This window comes from Symphalangus syndactylus, chromosome 11, assembly GCF_028878055.3.
Source record: "Symphalangus syndactylus isolate Jambi chromosome 11, NHGRI_mSymSyn1-v2.1_pri, whole genome shotgun sequence".
Classification (NCBI taxonomy): Eukaryota; Metazoa; Chordata; class Mammalia; order Primates; family Hylobatidae; genus Symphalangus; species Symphalangus syndactylus.
This window is the reverse complement of record NC_072433.2, coordinates 131869070-131886873: the sequence shown is the minus strand read 5'-3', so window position 1 is coordinate 131886873 and position 17804 is coordinate 131869070.

Below are 17804 nucleotides of genomic sequence, written 5' to 3'. Positions count from 1 at the left end.
TCTAGCAGGAGTCCTGCGGTTGGAAAGCTCTGTGATGCTCCTTCTACTAATCCCAAAGCCTACGCCCTCCTTGCCGGTTTTGGCCTGCATGTCTCAGCACTGGTAGAGCCGCACCCATGTAATGTCAAGGACAACCCACTGACCATTCCCATATCCACTTTCCCTGTCTTTCATTGCAACAAGACCCCCACCCGCCCCCAACGCCATAGGTTTAGCTGGCCCATGACCTCTGAGAATAAAGACATTGCCCAGCCTTTTTATTTTTCGAGATGGAGTCTTGCTCTGTCTCCCAGGCTGGAGTGCAGTGGCGCGATCTTGGCTCACTGCAAGCTCTGCCTCCCAGGTTCATGCCATTCTCCTGCCTCAGCCTCCTGAGTACCGGGGACTACAGGTGCCCACCACCACATCCAGGTATTTTTTTTTTTTTTGTATTTTTACTAGAGACAGCATTTCACTGTGTTAGCCAGGATGGTCTTGACCTCCTGCCCTCGTGATCCACCTCCCTCGGCCTCCCAAAGTGCTGGGATTACAGGCATGAGCCACCATGCCTGGCCTGCCCAGCTTCCTTTAAAGCTAGGTAGGACACTGTGACAAAGTGTCCTGATGGGCTGTAGGGAGCTTCTTCAGGATGAGGAACCCCTTCCCCACTGGGAGTGGATGATGGCTCACCACTGAGTTTCTCCTTGGATATTGTCTGAAGCCAGAAGGACTAGCTCCCTTCAAGTGTGAGCCCGTTCATGAGGGTGGCCTGTATCAAATGACTGTCCATCCAATGACTGGATGAAGTCTTGCCTCCTGGCCTCAATTGAGGACAACCCTGTATGCTGTCCCAGAGACAGAGCTCCCCAAGGGATCAGCTGAGGCCTCTGGTGCAGCTGCACCCTAGCCCACCTCCTCCCTCCACCCAGCCCCACTTCCTCACTCCCCTACCAGGTGGATCCCAATACTCAATCCCCAGCCTAATCCCCACATGCACATCTCCATCTCAGGGTTTGTTTTTTGAGGACCAACCTACACCTGTCTCTTCCTTCTTCCAGTTTCCTGGACGTTCATGGGATGGCTGGAGATTAGGCTGCCACCCTGCAGAGTAGAATACCCTGGGGCAGTGAAGGACACTGAGCTGGAAGGAGCCTGGATCCCTGAGAACTTTGCGGAGCAGGGGATGAGTGTAGCCCTGATCTGCCTATTTCCGGGTTATTAAGTGAGAGAGAAACTTCTGTGTTATTCAAACTACTATTTTGGGGGGTTTTTCTGTCACGTGCAGTGCTCCTAACTAAAGGAGTGTGCCATTTGATTTTCACCACCAACCTGGTAAGTAATCTTGTGTTCATTTTATAGAAGGGGAAACAGAGGCTCAGAGAAATTAAGTCACTTGTGCAAGCCTGTTCGTTCAGTGAGAAAAGAAGACCTGAACCAGCTGTCTCATCAGGTCCCACTGCATCTCTCATGGCTGCAGCCACTTTGGCATCTGCATTGCCTCCCATGCCCACCCTCACCCCACCCTTACACCTTGCCAGCCTGTCTTAGAGGACCACTAACATTTTGTCACTTGGGGCAACTCCCTTTGCCACCATCTCCTTAGAGCTGTTACTGAGGGTGATGAATCATTTCCCAGAGCCATCTCTGGGCAACGTTGACTCACCAGGGCACAGGAGAGACTCTGCTGGAATGTCCTTTCCCCACACCACAGTGTGTTTCAACATGACAGGCAAAATGTCTCAGGGCCAAGTGTCCAGGGGTTACTCTTCATCTTCCTGGCATTGTGAGGCCCTATGTCTCTCTGCTGTGCCTGGCTGACTCCCAGGCCCGTGCCACACTCCTTAAGCAGCACAGGATTCTACACGAACCAATCATCATTGGGTTCAGCTGTCCCTTCCTCCAAGAAGCCTTCCTGACCTACTCCATCCTGCCCCTGCTGTGCAACCCCCAGTTGCTTTTACTGCTGGATAGTGGCCTCATTGCAGGCACAGCCTGGCCTGTGCAGTTCTGTCTCGTGTCCCCTCCTTTGAGGTACATGGGGCACAGAGAATGTATGTCATAAGTGCTTATGAGACAAGAGCAAGGGCCTTCTTCTAGGACAGGTAGATCCCAGAAACACTGGCTGAGCCACTACCCCTGTGAATTAATCCATTCTCACGCTACTATGAGGAAATACCGGAGACTGGGTATTTATAAAGAAAAGAGGATTAATTGACTCACAGTTCCACATGGCTAGGGAGGCCTTAGGAAACTTTCAATCATGGCAGAACGCACAGCTTCCGAGGGTGGCAGGAGAGAGAATGAGTGCCGAGCAACGGGTGAAGCCCCTTATAAAACCATCAGATCTCACGGGAACTCACTCACTATCACGAGAACAGCGCAAGGGTAACCACCCCCTTGATTCAATGATCTCCACTTGGTCCTGCCCTTGACACGTGGGGATTATTACAATTCAAAGTGAGATTGGGTGGGAACACAGAGCCAAACCATATCACCCTGGCTGCAGTGAATTAACTGGCCTAGTATCCCAGGCCCGACCAGCAGCAGGAAGAACACTGTGCAGGGAGACCAGAGATCTGGGTTCTAGTCCAGCATTCCCAGTGGCCTGGGGAAAACACTCATCACTCCCATTTGTGGAGATCTTTCCATGGCCAACTACTGTTGCAGAAGACCCCTTACCGTGCAAACTCCACGACTTTCTGTCAGGAAGGGATGGCTGCTCCTCTCAGCTTACTGAGGAGTTGCTGAGGATCAAGGGTGCATAGGCGGGGTTGAAGTGCCCTACCCACTGTGCTGCCCTGCTGCTGGGCCCTCTCCTCTGGCGCCAGGTCTGAATACCCCCACCCGCCAATCGCAGGCTCCATGGGCTGGTTCTGATGCCTGATTCAGCCTGGAACTATGGGGCTTTGTCTGCAGAGCTGGAACCTGGGCCACTGGAGCCTTCCGTGTCTCAACCTGCTCAGTCCAGAAGCTCAATGGGAAGCACATGTTTGGAGCACAGAGCTCCTTTCCTGACGAACCGATGTCACATGTGGTGATGAGCTTCCTTCCCCAGCCCGCAGAAGCCAGGCTCCCCCAGCATGCTGGGCACTGTGGTCACCTCTGTGTCCTGGGGAAGGGCTTCCGCATCCACATTGGAAAGGGCTTTGAGTCTGCGATCCCCTCCTTCCATGGTACTGCACTCTCTCCACCAACCTCCCCATGGTAAGAACCAACCCCACTCCACTGCCCTCTTGCGGTTCAAATCCACTGCTCCCTCTCCTGGCGGATGCAGAGGGGGCTCTCCTTCCCTCTTGTTTCTCCAGCTAGGGAGGAAAGATGAGAAGGAAGGGAGGATTGTTGAATCGTGTCGAGTCACTGATCTGCTGGGTGCAGGCTCTGATCTCAGTGTGAACCTGTCTCAAGTTTAGGAGATGCCGGCAGAGGATGACGTTGGCCAAGGCCCTTGGAGAAGTCACAGAGCATGGAAAGCTTGGCATAGTCAAGGGCTGTCATTTGTCAAAGACTTCCTGTGAGTTTGCACTGTGCTAAGCATTTTCCCTGCTTCTGCTCACCTAATCTTCACAATCACTCAGTGAAGTAGGTGATCTATCTATACCCATTTCACAGATGGGGAAACCGAGGTTTAGCAAGCCCAAGGGACTGCTGTGAGTCAAATACCTAATAAGCAATGCAGCCAGGAACAGCATCCATGGAGTCAAACCTCAGAGCCCAGCTTTCCCTAGGTTTAAAAAAAATACAATATAAACTGAAAAAATACATGCACATAGTTTTTCAAAAAAAAAACGTATGGTTGTTTACTCATCTCCCTCTTCTTGCAGACCTGTGTATAGCTCTTCCCTTGTACATTTCTTGGCTACTTTTCTAGAAATGTTTTATGCATTCATAAGCAAAAATACACTGACTTTTTTACTAAAATAAAAGTGAGTACACAGTGCGTGCTGCTCTGCACCTTGCTCACTTACCAATAACTCTCGGTGATCTGTCCACATCAGCACATAACGAACGTGGTGTGTTTCTTTCCCACCAGGAAGCAGATTTCTACGTTAGAATTCCAGAGCAGGACTTTTAAAACTTTAGTGGGCACCAGGATCACTGGGACAGTGTGGTAAAAACGCAGATTCTGGGAGCTCACCTCCAGAGGTTCGGCTTCAGTGACCAATCCAGTTAACTACTGCTGCGTGACAAGCTATGCAGAATTTTAATGGTGGAAAACAACATCAGTCATTTATTTTGCATAAATCTGCAATTTGTGCAGGGTTTGGTGGGGAAGGTTGCTCTCTGTTCCCCTTGGCATCAGCTCGGACAGCTCCCCTAGAGCTGGAGGGTCCACTTCCAAGATGACACACCCACTGCTGCATCAGGTTAGCGTCAGCCGTCTGCAGGGAACTCAGAGAGAGCCGTCGACAGGGAGCTCTCAGCTTCTCTCCACGTGGTCTCACCATGGAGCTGCTTGGACTTCCTCACAACATGGCAGCTGGCTTCCAAGAGAGTGCATCCCAGGAGACAGGAGGTGGAGATGACCTGAACCTGGCAACATATCACTTCCAGTGGAATATCTACTGGTCTCACGGCTACTGAGTCTACCTAAATTCCAGCAAAGGAAGCACAAACCCCCACCTTGCCATGGCAGAAGTACCTAAGAATGTGAGGCTACCTTCCAAGTGCCACAGTAGGAGCAGCTACCCTGTTCCCGCCATGGCCCCACGAGGCCCGTGGGTGAGTACGTCTTACAAAGACCCAGATGATGTCGATGATGTTGTTTGCGATCCCCCCTCGAGTAGTGAGGCTCAGGATATCAGTAAATAAAGCATCTGTTCATCCAGCATCCAGCAGTTAATTTATTCAATACATATCATGTAAACATCTATGTATTTAATATATATGTAAATTCAAATCTTTCATCTGTGTGTCTATTTACTGATACGAATAAGTAATTTAATAAATATATTTGAAGCACCTACTCTGTGCTAGGCATAGGGGCTATGTGCAACTTGCTTTTTGCATTTCCCCTTAGCACAGAGTAGGTGTTTACTAGATATTAGCTGAGGGGGCTTTTGTTTTAGCTTCCCGTTGAGACTGCTGGAAAGTTTATCTTCCCACCCAGCTGAGCTTCATCAGAAGGAAGAAAGCACATGGGCAAGGCCAGGCGCGGTGGCTCAGGCCTGTAATCCCAGCACTTTGGGAAGCCGAGGTGGGTCGATCACCTGAGGTCAGGAGTTCGAGATGAGCCTGGCCAACATAGTGAAACCCCGACTCTACCAAAAATACAAAAATTAGCCAGGGATGGTGGTGGGCACCTATAATCCCAGCTACTCAGGAGGCTAAGGCAGGAGAATCGCTTGAACCCGGGAGGCGGAGGTTGCAGTGAGCCAAGATCGTGTCATTGCACTCCAGCCTGGGCGACAAGAGCGAAATGCCATCTCAAAAAAAAAAAAAAAAAAGCACACAGCCAACTTGCACAAAGCTCTCAGTGCTAAGAGGCCTGAGTTTTCCTTCATGTCTGCAGAGAGCGCGGAGGGTGTGGCCTTTGGTTTCTGAAGGCGGTGATGGTGATGGTGGTGTTGACTCCAACATCCTTCTCAGTGGCATCACGGTGGTATTAACATCTTTCAGGCTCATGGTAAAGTTGATCCGCCCCTTAGCCAGAAAATGATTATTATGCACATATCAGTTCTCAGGGGCATCAGACACATGAGTTTGCACCTTGTCTTTGAGAATGCTCGAGGTTCACTGTGGCCTGCTCAGGAAGACATCCTGAACCAGGTCTTTGTCAAGGGCAAGTGGCTCCACGGAGCAAGGTGGTGGCAGGACGCTTGAGGTGGCAGCCCTTGACTAACTCAGAAGAGAAACATTGCTGCTGCTGTTTTGCGATTTTACCTGATTGGTGTATCTTTGGTTCTTTGAAAACCTCTGTTAGCAATACTTCCGCCTGTCATTCTAGCAACAGGGCTGCTCTGGCCCTACGCAAGCGTCTCCTGGTGCTCGCCTGGCTACACTCTGCATCTGAGGGGCATTCCGGGCCCTGGGTGCTGCAAGAGGATGAGGAGGCTGTTTTGTTTGGAAGATGCTTGTCTCAGAATTTGGATGGGAGGGTTTTTCTCCTCCATGGAGACCTAGGGCTAAGCTTACCTTTCTAGAACTTTCTCAGCATCTGAGAGGGAAGAATGCCCTTTATGCGGACTCAGATGCCACCCTGCAGGTGTTATGATAACAAACGGCTCTATTGTGCCCTCTGAGTTTCTTTGTATGTAAACCTTTGTGCTTTTAATATATAAAAAAGAAGAATATTGTTTTAGCTAAGGTCCTCTAGAACTGGATCCTAAAACAAAGATCTGAGTGCATCAGTTTCCTTGGTAGGTATTATGGGTTGGTGGTGTTTCCCCTAAGGATGTGTCAAAGTCTCTTCATGCAAAGTCCTCAATAGTCAACACTTTGAAAGGCAGGGATTTTTTAAAAGTAAACTTTATGGAGGTACAACCCATACAGAGAAAACTTCACAGCCTAGCAGCATCGAGGCAGAGATTATGATCTTCTTATTTGCAGTTACATGCACTGAGAATGATGATTTGTTAAGCGTTAATATTTGCTAACAATTAATATGTGTTGCACAGATGGCAGTCTGAATTTCCCATCGATGTAGGCTCTTGTGATAACCATTGGTCTCAGGCACCAGGCCCCACGAGGCCAGGGGCTCCTTCTGACTTTTCTTCCCATGCTACTCACCTTTGCCTTATTGATTTAATTCTCACATCAACTCTATGAGGATACTGTTACTATTTTTCCCATTTCTCAGATGATGAAACTGAGGCTCAGAGACGTTAGGACACTTGTCAAATGTCACATAACTGGGAGGTGACAGAGCCGACCCAAACTCAGACACGTTGGAATCCACAACCCATGCTCTGAGCCCTGTTTTATCGGCTGACGGAGGAGTCCAGGGGCGAGGACGGAGGGATGGGCTCACACCACTGAGCTGCTGCTTCCCAGCATGGGGACCTGCACAGGTGACTTTGCTCTGGCATCATATTCAAGGCACTGCTGGGCTCTGAGTGTGATGTGTCAGGAAATGCCTGCATGTAAAAGTGGCTGACCACACGCCCCTTCGCTTCTTTGCCCACTCTGCTTTCTACTTTAGCCTGGCGTTAACTCCAAGGCTTAGCAAGCTGGCGCTGAGCCAGGTGTCCTTGTGCCCAGCACGAGGGCTCTGTCCCTTACAGCTGCCATTCTCACTTTATCCTGACAGCCACTTCCTCCTCCCGGTTGGCTGAGCCCAGCACTACACTGCCCATGGAGCTAACGCATCTGAACGACGTGAGTGTTTATCCTCTCTGTTATCCAAGGATGCATATTCTTCATGTTCCTACATATCTAGAAAAATCAGATAAGCAAGCTGAAAAAGAGATTTTGAGTAATCCCAGCATTCAGAGGTACATGTTATAAATATTCAAACGTCTTTCATTCATGTCTTTGACGTGCCTTTTTGTTTTTTGTTTTGAGACGGGATTTCACTCTGTTGCCCAGGCTGGAGTACAGTGGCTCACTGCAGTCTTGACCTCCTAGGCTCAAGTGATCCTCCTGCCTCAGCCTCTCAAGTAGCTGGGGCTACAGGTGTGTACCATCACACTCAGCTAAGTTTGTATTTTTTTATTTTGTTTTTACAGATGGGGTTTTACCCTGTTGACCAGGCTGGTCTCTAACTCTTGGTCTCAAATGATCCTCCTGCCCTGGCCTCCCAAAGTGCTGGGATAGCAGGTGTGAGCCACCGCACCTGGCCTTGATATGTCTTTAAAAACATGTTTTGCTGCATTTATTTAGCAATTACTCTCCTTAAAGCTTTATGTGTATTATCTTATTCTCTCTTTACACAGTTCTATCAGGTTTGCACTGCCACATCCCCATTTTATTGAACCGGGGTGAAGTAACTTCTTCAAAGTCACGCAGTGAGTGATCGGGTTGTGGTTTATACTTAGCTAGCCTGATTGCAGAATCTGTATTCTTACCTATGTATATACACCCACACTCTTTCTCACACACACACATGCACGTGCATGCCTGCACACTGAAAAAGTGGTGAAGCTAGACTCAACTTCGATAATTTTTTCTGTAGCGATAGAGCAGAAGTGTATTTCCATTTCACAAAGCAGAAGATGCTTGCATTTCCAGTCTCCAACTAGGAGCTAGGATTGTGCTTGCTCAGTCCCTTAGCTTTGGATATCCAGATAAACATCACTGCAGAAAACGTCTTAGACTTGAATCTCTTTGCACACATCTTTAACTATTTCCTTTCTATAAATCCCTAACAGTGAGGAAGCCAAGTCACTGTTTATTCATACTTGCAGTTTTGGTAGATACTGCTAAATCAACTTCCAAAACAGCTGAACAAATTTCCACTTTCACAGGTTACATTTGAGCAGGATCGATGGGGTTTTGAAAAATCTTTCTTAAGTCGGGCTCTGGTATCTTACAGGCTTTTTTGGCCACTGAGACCCTGATGATGTTTCAAGCGGAATATTCCAATTGTCCAGGAAGCCAAGCCAGCAGGCTGGGATGCCTGGAAAGGAAGGAAGGAGAAGGGAGGGGAGGGGGACGAGGCAGCTAAATGCTGCACAGACTTCTTGAGAAAGATTCTTCCCTAGGATTCATTTGCTGTGTGTTTGGTCTTCCAAATTATTCCTGCATGAGTCTAGCATTTATAAGGAAGAGAGAGAATTTACCCTGTTAGTGTTTGGAATTAATTATATCTGAGAGCACCAGAAGATTTGTCTTAAAGCTTTAAAGATGATTTCATAGAGGAGTGTCTAAAGGACCGAACATGAACTCACGGAATGTTCCCACTTAGTCAGAACAGGGCAGGCAGAGGGGATTCATCAAAATGCGTGCCTCCTTTGGCTAGGACCCCATTGCACACCTCCCTGAGTCATTCATATGTTGCCCCAGAGGCTCGCCAACAATGTGGGCACAAAATAAAAAGGGTTTCCAAATTGCTCCTTGGAACAGGCAAGTGGAAGACAATGTGGTGCATAGAAAGAACATGGGCTTGGGATGAAACGCAGAATCCCATCTGTGTCTTGCTGGCTCAGGGACTCTGGGTGACGTCCCACGTCTCAGTTACCTACTTTGCAGGGCTGTAAAGATGAGCAGGAGCTGGCTGCAAGATGCCTGGGATGCTCACCATTGGTACCCCATGCTAATTTTTATCCTAAAATCAAGAAAGGAACCAATAAGGTCCCCAACTGACCTTCATCAGCTACAGATGAAGATATTAACTTCAGTGTTGCACGGCCCCTTTACTCTGTGATCCAGAATCTTCCCCCCAATCTCACAAAACCCCCCGTTTTACAGATGAGGCAACTCCAGACACAGACCTGCTAAAACCCCAAGCCCATACTCTGTCTGGAGAGACCCCCCTCCCTGCAAAAAACCATGTAACAAAATGAAAATTCAAGGCTGGGAGGAGTGGCTCCCGCCTGTAATCTCAGCAATTTGGGAGGCTAAGGTGGATGGATCACTTGAGGCCAAGAATTTGAGACCAGCCTGGCCAACGTGGTGAAACCCTGTCTCTACTAGAAATAAAAAATTTAGCCGGGTGTGGTGGTAGATGCCTGTAATTTTAGCTATGCAGGAGACTGAGGCAGGAGAATCATTTGAGCTGGGAGGGAGGTTGCAGTGAGCTGAGATTGAGCCACTGCACTCCAGCCTGGGTGACAGATAGTCTGCCTCAGAAAGAGAAAGAAAGAAAGAAAGAAGGAAAGAAAGAAAGAAAGAAAGAAAGAAAGAAAGAAAGAAAGAAAGAAAGAGAGAGAGAGAGAGAGGAAGGAAGGAAGGAAGGAAGGAAGGAAGGAAGGAAGGAAGGAAGGAAGGAAGGAGCGGGAGAGAGAAAGGAAGGAAAGGAGCGGGAGAGAGAAAGGAAGGAAGGAAGGAAAAGGAGGGAGGGAGGGAGAAAAGATGAAGGAAGGAAGAAAGACAGAAGAAAAGAAAGAGAGAGAGAAAGAAACAAACAAAGAAAGAGGAAGGAAGGAAGGAAGGAAAGAAGGAAGGAAGGAAGGAAAAGAGAAAGAAAGAAAGAAAAAGAAAGAAAGAAAGAAAGAAAGAAAGAAAGAAAGAAAGAAAGAAAGAAAAAATAAAAATTCACTTACAAGTGAATTCTGAGGAGTGGAGGAATGAGTGGGGAGGCAGAGTGGGGGGCCAGCAGCTCTGCAGATCAGCCCCCGGAGATGCACCAGGACAGCCTGAGCCCTGCTGGAGGACAGCGTCTGACTGCAGGGTTTCCTTTCAAGAAAAGCAACCAGAGGGCACATTTCTTTGAGGCCGTATAGTGTTGGGCAAAAGTATGAAATGCTTATTAATGTTTGAAATTTCACAATTATTTTTAATTAAAAGAGATGTTCTGTAAAGCGGTGTCTGTTTCCCATAACTGGTGAGCGTTCCCCAGACGGCCATTCAGCCACCTCAAGAATCAATGTTTTCATGACCCACGACCCCTTTTTGGTGGAGGAGTGTCTCTCCTACAGGTCGCTCCCCAGGATGAGAACAATAAAAGCAAATCTATAACAGCAAAGGCCCGAGGTTAATGTCTTTAACAAGATAATGTTACTTAAGGGAACTGTAACGCAAATCATTCCGAAATTCCATATATTCGCTGCAGCTCCGACTGTGTTATGAAACCAGCTGCACATGCTGCCGGCGTGTCTGGCCATGGGAAGTCTCGCTTTGTATGTTACTTATTTTGCTCATGTGTCAGCCTGTTAGTTTAATACTGTAATCACTCAAAATCCCTGTAAGATGTGCGGAAGGTCGTGGATGTGGCTGCGGAAGTTCTTGCACGTCAAGCTGTGTGCTGCCTGCCGTGTTTCCTAGACTAATTGATGCTGATGATCCAGTGGAATTGAGGCTTTCCCAGGGTGTCTTTCCCCTGCACGAGTGTGAGGTGACACAGGCTCCCACTGAGCTCGCATTATCACGGTAGACAATCTGAGCATGACGACCAAAAAATTCAGCTCAGCAAGCAGATGTTTTGGCTACGCAGTGCCAAACATCTGGCCCTTTGGAAACAGGGAGTGTTGACGGAAATGTTCAGGTTTAATCTAGATTTTGGCATCAGGTAAACACAGGCTCACACTCTGGTAGGTAAATTCAAATTATCATGGATGTGATATTTCTTGAAATCGTGTATACTCAACTCAAACCATGCTCATCAGAGCAAAATATCAGTTGCTGAGCAGAAGAGTGTGGGAAAGGAGAGAGCTGTTTAAATATTCGTGCTGTGAGCGGAAGCACATCACGGTGCTTTCCTGGCACCCGCGTCACCATGACTCAGACATCATGGTAGGCCAAGACAAAAAAACCCACCTCATGTTGGAAAATGTAAATTCAAGCCATGTGGGATAGCACTGCACACTCACCAGGATGGCTGTAATAAAAGATATCAGCAAATGTGCAGAGTGATGGCAGGGACCTGGGGCAGGAAGGACTTACAGCCACCAGGCCGTTACAGTGCAGGGTGAGCAGGGCCACTGTGGAGCTGGCACTCGGGGTTGGGAGAGGCATAGACGGCCCTAGAGCTCAGCCCGGGATCTTTTGGATGCCCTGTTTCAATCGTTGTGTCATCCCTTTTAAAAATAATCCAGGGCCGGGCACAGTGGCTCACATGCCTATAATCTCAGCACTTTGGGAGGCCGAGGTGGGTGGATCACCTAAGGTCAGGAGTTCAAGACCATGCTAGCCAGCATGGCGAAACCCTGTCTGTACTAAAAATACAAAAATTAGCTGGGTGTGGTGGCATGTGCCTGTAATCCCAGCTGTTCTGGAGGCTGAAGCAGGAGAATCGCTTGAACCCAGGAGGAGGACGTTTCAGTGAGCCAGGATGGCACCACTGCACTCCAGCCTGGGTGACAGAGTGAGACTCCATCTCAAAACAAAACAAAACAAAAAACAGCCCAGCAAGCACTGTCGGCTGCCAAACCCCTCACTCACGCTTAAGTCCCATCTTCTGTTCCTGCCTCTGCTATCAAGGCAGTGAAGGTGAATGCCCTTTCCCAGCCTTCCTCTTAGCTGGAAAGGCCACAGACTTTGGTTCTGAGTTCTGGCCACTGAGACTTAAGAGACACGTGCTAGGGAAACATCTAGAAAACCTTCAGCTTTGTGTGTGTGTGTGTGAGAGAGAGAGATTGAGAGATTGCTAATGCTGTGCCTTTTTCTCTTTCTCCTTCTGGAATGCAGAGGTACTGTCTGGAGCTGTGGCTGCCATTTTGCAACAAGAGGAAAAGGCAGGAAAATGTTCAAGGTGCTGATTCTCACATCCCCAAGCCCCTGGACCAATGCCAGCAGCCATCTATTTCCAGGAGTCAAATATGAACATCTCCTGGATGATTTGGCCCCCCCAAGCCTTGCAGCCTCATCCACTCATTTTTTCTCTGGCTCTCTGCCTTTTGGACACATTGACTATCCTTGCTTCTTCAGACACGCTCTGTTTTTTTGCTCCTCTGCTTTCAACTCCGCATGGGCAGGTTTCCCTTCCTGCACAGCATGCTTTTTCTCCCTCCGCCTCTTATTTAAGCTCTCCTCTTTCTTTAGGCATCACCTCCTCCATAAAACCTTCTCTGGTCTGGCAGATGAGGCCAGTTCCTCCAACTGCACACCCTTGTAGCACCATGTACCTCCTGTTCCCTGCTGCAACATTTTGTGGAGTTATTTGGGCCAATGTCTGTCTCCTCTGCAAGACCATGAGTTCCATGGAGGCAAGGGCTGAGCCTGGTTCACTCAAACTGTAGCCTGGAGTGAAGAATAGTGACTGGCACAGAGTAGGCATTCAATATGCAGTAGATGAATGAACGAATAAATGACATAAAGCATGTGAAAGACTCACAGCAAAAGGTGATGGTAGAAAGTAGATAGAACCCAGGCTGTTCAGAGCCTTTTAGGTCCTGGTGTGGAGCCTGGATATTCCCGTAAGGGTGATGGGGAGGTGCGGGTGTGGGTGGGGGTTGTAAGCAGGGAGATAATATAATGAGATTTTCCTAGCAATGAGGTTACTCCTTATATTAGTCTGTTCTCATGCTGTGAATAAAGACATACCCAAGACTGGGTAATCTAAAAACAAACACAGGTTTAATACACTGATAGTTCCACGTGGCTGGGGAGGTCTCACAATCATGGTGGAAGGTGAAAGGCACGTCTTTCACCTTACATGGCAGCAGGCAAGAGAGAATGAAAACCAAGTGAAAGGGGAAACTCCTTATCAAACCATCAGTTCTCATGAGACTTATACACTACCATGAGAACAGTATGGGGTTCTCTGCCCCCATGATTCAATTGTCCCCACCAGATCCCTCCTACACCACGTGAGAATTATGGGAGCTACAATTCAAGATGAGATTTGGGTGCAGACAGCGCCAAACCATATCATCCCTTCTTGGGCCATTTTAGTAGGTGGCAGAACTGCTAAAAAGGCAGATAAGAAAATGTTCTAATTACCTGTGCTTTGTAACAAACCACCCTAAACTTAGAGGCATAAAGCAGCAATTTTATTTTGCCTATGGATTCTGTGGGTCAAGAATTTGGGCAGGGCTCAGCTGGGTGGTTCATTTGCTCTTTGTGGCATCTACTGAAGTCACTCAGAGGCACTCAGGGGGAGTATGGGCTGGTCTGGAGGATCCCAGGCAGCTTCACTCACACGGCTGGGGCCAGGTGGGGATGAACTGGGACTGTGTACTGGAAGCACCCAGAGTGCCCTCCCCAGCTTACTGGTCTCAGAGGAGTCAGACATCATACAGGGCACTTGAATTCCCCAAGAAGACCAGGTGGAAGTTCTATGGCCTCTACTCTATATCCCATTCTATGGAATGAAGCAGTCACAAGCCCACCCAGATTGGAAGGGCAGGGTGCAGAATCCATGTCCCAGGTGAGGGATGTGGTAGAATTTTGGAGTCAGTTGAAAACCACCCCAGGGAGAAGTTTAGGCATGGGGGCTGCTGAGGTATATTCTCTTCCCACAGAACCATAGGGCCACGCGGTCACTGGGCCAGCTGACTCAACACAGAGCATGTGTTCCAGCTGTCTCCTTGGCACAGGAGATGTTCATGTCATCCTGGCTGGTGTTGAGTTTCAGGAGCCAACAATCAAATGGGAAATGAAGTCCCAGGTTTAGAGATGGAAAAAGAACCCACAGCCATGCAAGTCCTGCGAGGTGCAGAATGAAGGCAGGAGCTGAAGCCTGCACACACCAAGATGAGGTTTTTGTCCGGCTTGACCCCAAATCTTGTATGTGCAATGTCTTTCACAGAGCTTCAGGAGCACTATCTGTAAAATGGAAGTTTCTTACACAATCCAGATGGATTTTCATTCTTCCTGTTGAGTGCTTTTGGAGCTGGCTGGGTTGGTCACTAAGTTGGTGGTTGGTCTGGATTTAATGAGGGCTATATTTATCACAACTACAGAGCAGTAGTAATAACAATGATAATAGTTAACATTTCTTGAACACTTGCTACAGGTCAGGTCCTAAGGTTTCTTGCACATATGAAGTCCTTAAATCCACAAGGGAGGCTGGTGGATTTAACGACTTTATACATGCAAGAAACTTAGGATGTAGATATAGATATGATTATAAATGATTGGTGAGTTCTCCAGGTATTTAATAGGCAATGTACCAAGGAAAAGAGATGAAGTGACTCACTTAAGGACATTGGGGGTAGCAGGGCTGGGCTCCTGCTCACACATCATGGCTCCAGAAATCCAGAGAGCTCGTCTGTGTATCTCATTATAGACGCACCCAAGGGAGAGATTAAACGTATTTAACAACAGATGTGGGTGTAGACCAATTAGGATGAACATCAGCTGAAAACAATTGGTACTACCATTTATCACCCTATGTTCATATCCAAATCCACTTGTGTCCATGAACTTATAACTCTACCTATGTCTATATCCAATTATACCTCTATCTCTCTCAGACTATATCATCCATCTATGCCTGTACCTAGATTCACATCTATCTACCCATATCTGTATCTGTCTATATTTATATCCATACATGCCTGTATCTCCATCTCTGTCTACATCATCCATCTATGCCTGTACCTATATCCATCTCTATCTATCCATATCTGTATCTGTGTCTATATCTATATCCATCCATGCCTGCATCTCTATCTCTGTCTACATCATCCATCTACGCCTGTACCTATATCTGTATCTATCTATCCATATCTGCATCTATGTCTACATCTTATCCATTGATAGCTGTGTCTGTGTCCATATCCATCTTGGCATCTATATCCATCTATTTCTATTTACATAAAAATCCATCTAAGTTTGAATTCCCCTCAGAGCAGATCCCACAGAGACTTGGTGCAGGGAGTTATTTGGGATGTGATCCCAAGAGATGCAGTGGGGAAAGTGAGGCAGGACAGGGAACCAGTTGAGTCAGGAGCATTGACAAGAGGATGAACACAGTGGGCCACATGGACTTAGTCCCACTGGAAAGCTCTGGGGGGACCCTGGGAAACATGCCCCAGCTTTGCCTCACTACAGGCTTTTCTCTCAGTTTGGGGTCCCCCAGAAACTGGCCCTGAGATGCAGAGATAATATTTAGGAGGTGGTCCAGACACCAGGCTCATGGGCACAGGAGGACAGCCCTGATTACAGAAGCAATGCATGTTGGAGACTGGTGTGCAAAACAGCAGGGACAGCAGCCCATAAAGGGTTTGTATTGAGCAGGTTATGTCTGTGGATGGCTGTGGCTTAATCCTGCTAGGGAAACTCTGGGAGCCTCCCAGAACACAATTATCCCACCTGGTGGGGAAGGGAGTTGAGGTATTGATACCCCAGCTCCTGTGAATCAATGTTTGAGGTCATCTCCTGGGGGTGGGTGTTAGTTCCTTGCTATTTCTGGTCTGGCTCACAAGTGGGAATGGGGTCTCTGGAGGCAGAGAGAGCCCACAGGCCATGAAATGCAGGAGTTGGAATTGGAGATTGGTTCCCCGTTCACAGAAGAGGTAAGGCTGAGAGGAATTGGGACAGGGAGTACTGACAGTGACTACCTCAGGTTTTTACTTACTGACTCCTCACTGCAGGGATGAGAGCTGCCCTCAGGGTTATCCAGTCCCTGACTCTGCTGGGCTGTCCTGCGTGTGGGCTGATCAGATTCCCCTGGTCAGGAGACACCCTTAGGTGAGGAGCAGAGAGATTTGGGGCCAGAGCTGGGTGGGGGACTGAGTACCTGGGCTGCAAGTACAGTCAGAGGTGTGAGCCATCGAGACAATCTCCATCTGTGTCTAGTTCTGTATCATCAACTAGATCAATCCAGGCCCAGAAAAAGGAGCAGAGGTCAAACCCCATGGGGCTTGTCTGTAGATGCTGGGTCCCAAGCAGTACTCATTTTCCTCTTTGGGCTCTTAGAAATTTTCTGAATTTTCTCCAATCAACATGCATCGCCTCTGTAATCAGCACTGTTCTGCTGTGCCCACAAGCCCGGCTCTATTTTCTGGAGCCTTTGAGGAGAATCTCTAGATCATCTTGCCTTGTCTGTGCCCAGCTGGTGGCCGAAGCCTGCCCTTCAGCGTCTTGGGTCTTGTTTCTCTCATCTTTAAGATGAGGATGTCGATTATAAACATCCATTATACATTTTAAATTTATTTTCATGCACATAGTTCTCAATAAGTCCCCAAATTAAAGTTTGAAGACACTGAAGATTTTAGAACAACAAAAATATTAATGTCAGAAAGTGCAAAATGTCTTCCAAACACCCTAGGCAAACACAAAGCCGTCCTCCACCCGCCCTCCGAGACCAGTCCACGGGTTCTCCTCCCACAAGAAGGGTATTTATAGAGCATTTTCTACCAATTTTCACTAAATCTTGTTTTTGCCTCCCCAACCCACCAAGTACCTGAGGTGTAGAAGTGAATTTATAACAGGAAGCCTTTGATTCTTGAGCCTTTATGTTTTTGAAGGCCTCCAGAGCAGAGCTGTAAAACAGCTGGCTTGTCTTAAAGGAATGTCCCGTTCTCCACGCGGGGGTTGGCACCCTGTCTTCCTTAGCAGAGAAGGGGACGTCTGTGTGCTCAAAGCGAGGAAGCGCCTGCCCCAGTGGAGGAAGCGGGTGTCTGGGTGTGAAGGCTCCTCGCAGCCCAGCATCCGTCCCTCCTCCTTGGCTACAGCCTGATCCTGAACTCTGAGCACAGGGTGAAATAAGCACAGAGGGGCCTCAGGGCCTCTCTCCTCAGCCAGCAACCACAGCCGGACAGCCCAGACGTGGGGCTACCTCGAGCATGATGTCCTTGTTAGATCTGGGGTCAGTGTGCCTCCATATCTCTGTTTTTCCATCTGTTTGATAACTGCTTTTATTGTGGTGAAGGTGAAGAAACATGATCGCATTAAACGCAAGTATTGATGGGTAGAGGCACTTGGATTTCAAAAAGGTTAAAAGGTGCTCAATATGCATCTTAGAACCAAGGAAATTAGATAAACAGAGACTGAGTCCTCAAAGAATTATAGATCTACCAAGAGGGGTTGCCCAGCGAGTCCAAACTCAACCCCCTCCACCCCCACTTAGTGAGATGGCTCATATGTCTTCCAATGGACATCCCAGCACCTAGTTGACTGCCCCAAACAAGGTGTCTGCTGTGACCCCCATGAGTGGCTTTAGGGAATCATCCCCCAATAATCTGGGACCCTGCACACTCATTGAATCCTCCTGCAACGTCATGTGGTCAATGTTCTCATTCCTGTTTTATGCTAGAGAAGCCTGAGCCTCAGGGATGTGTAGCTCGAGGTCATAACTAGAAAGTGCGCACTCCCCCTAAAGTGTATGCACTTTATAGCCACGT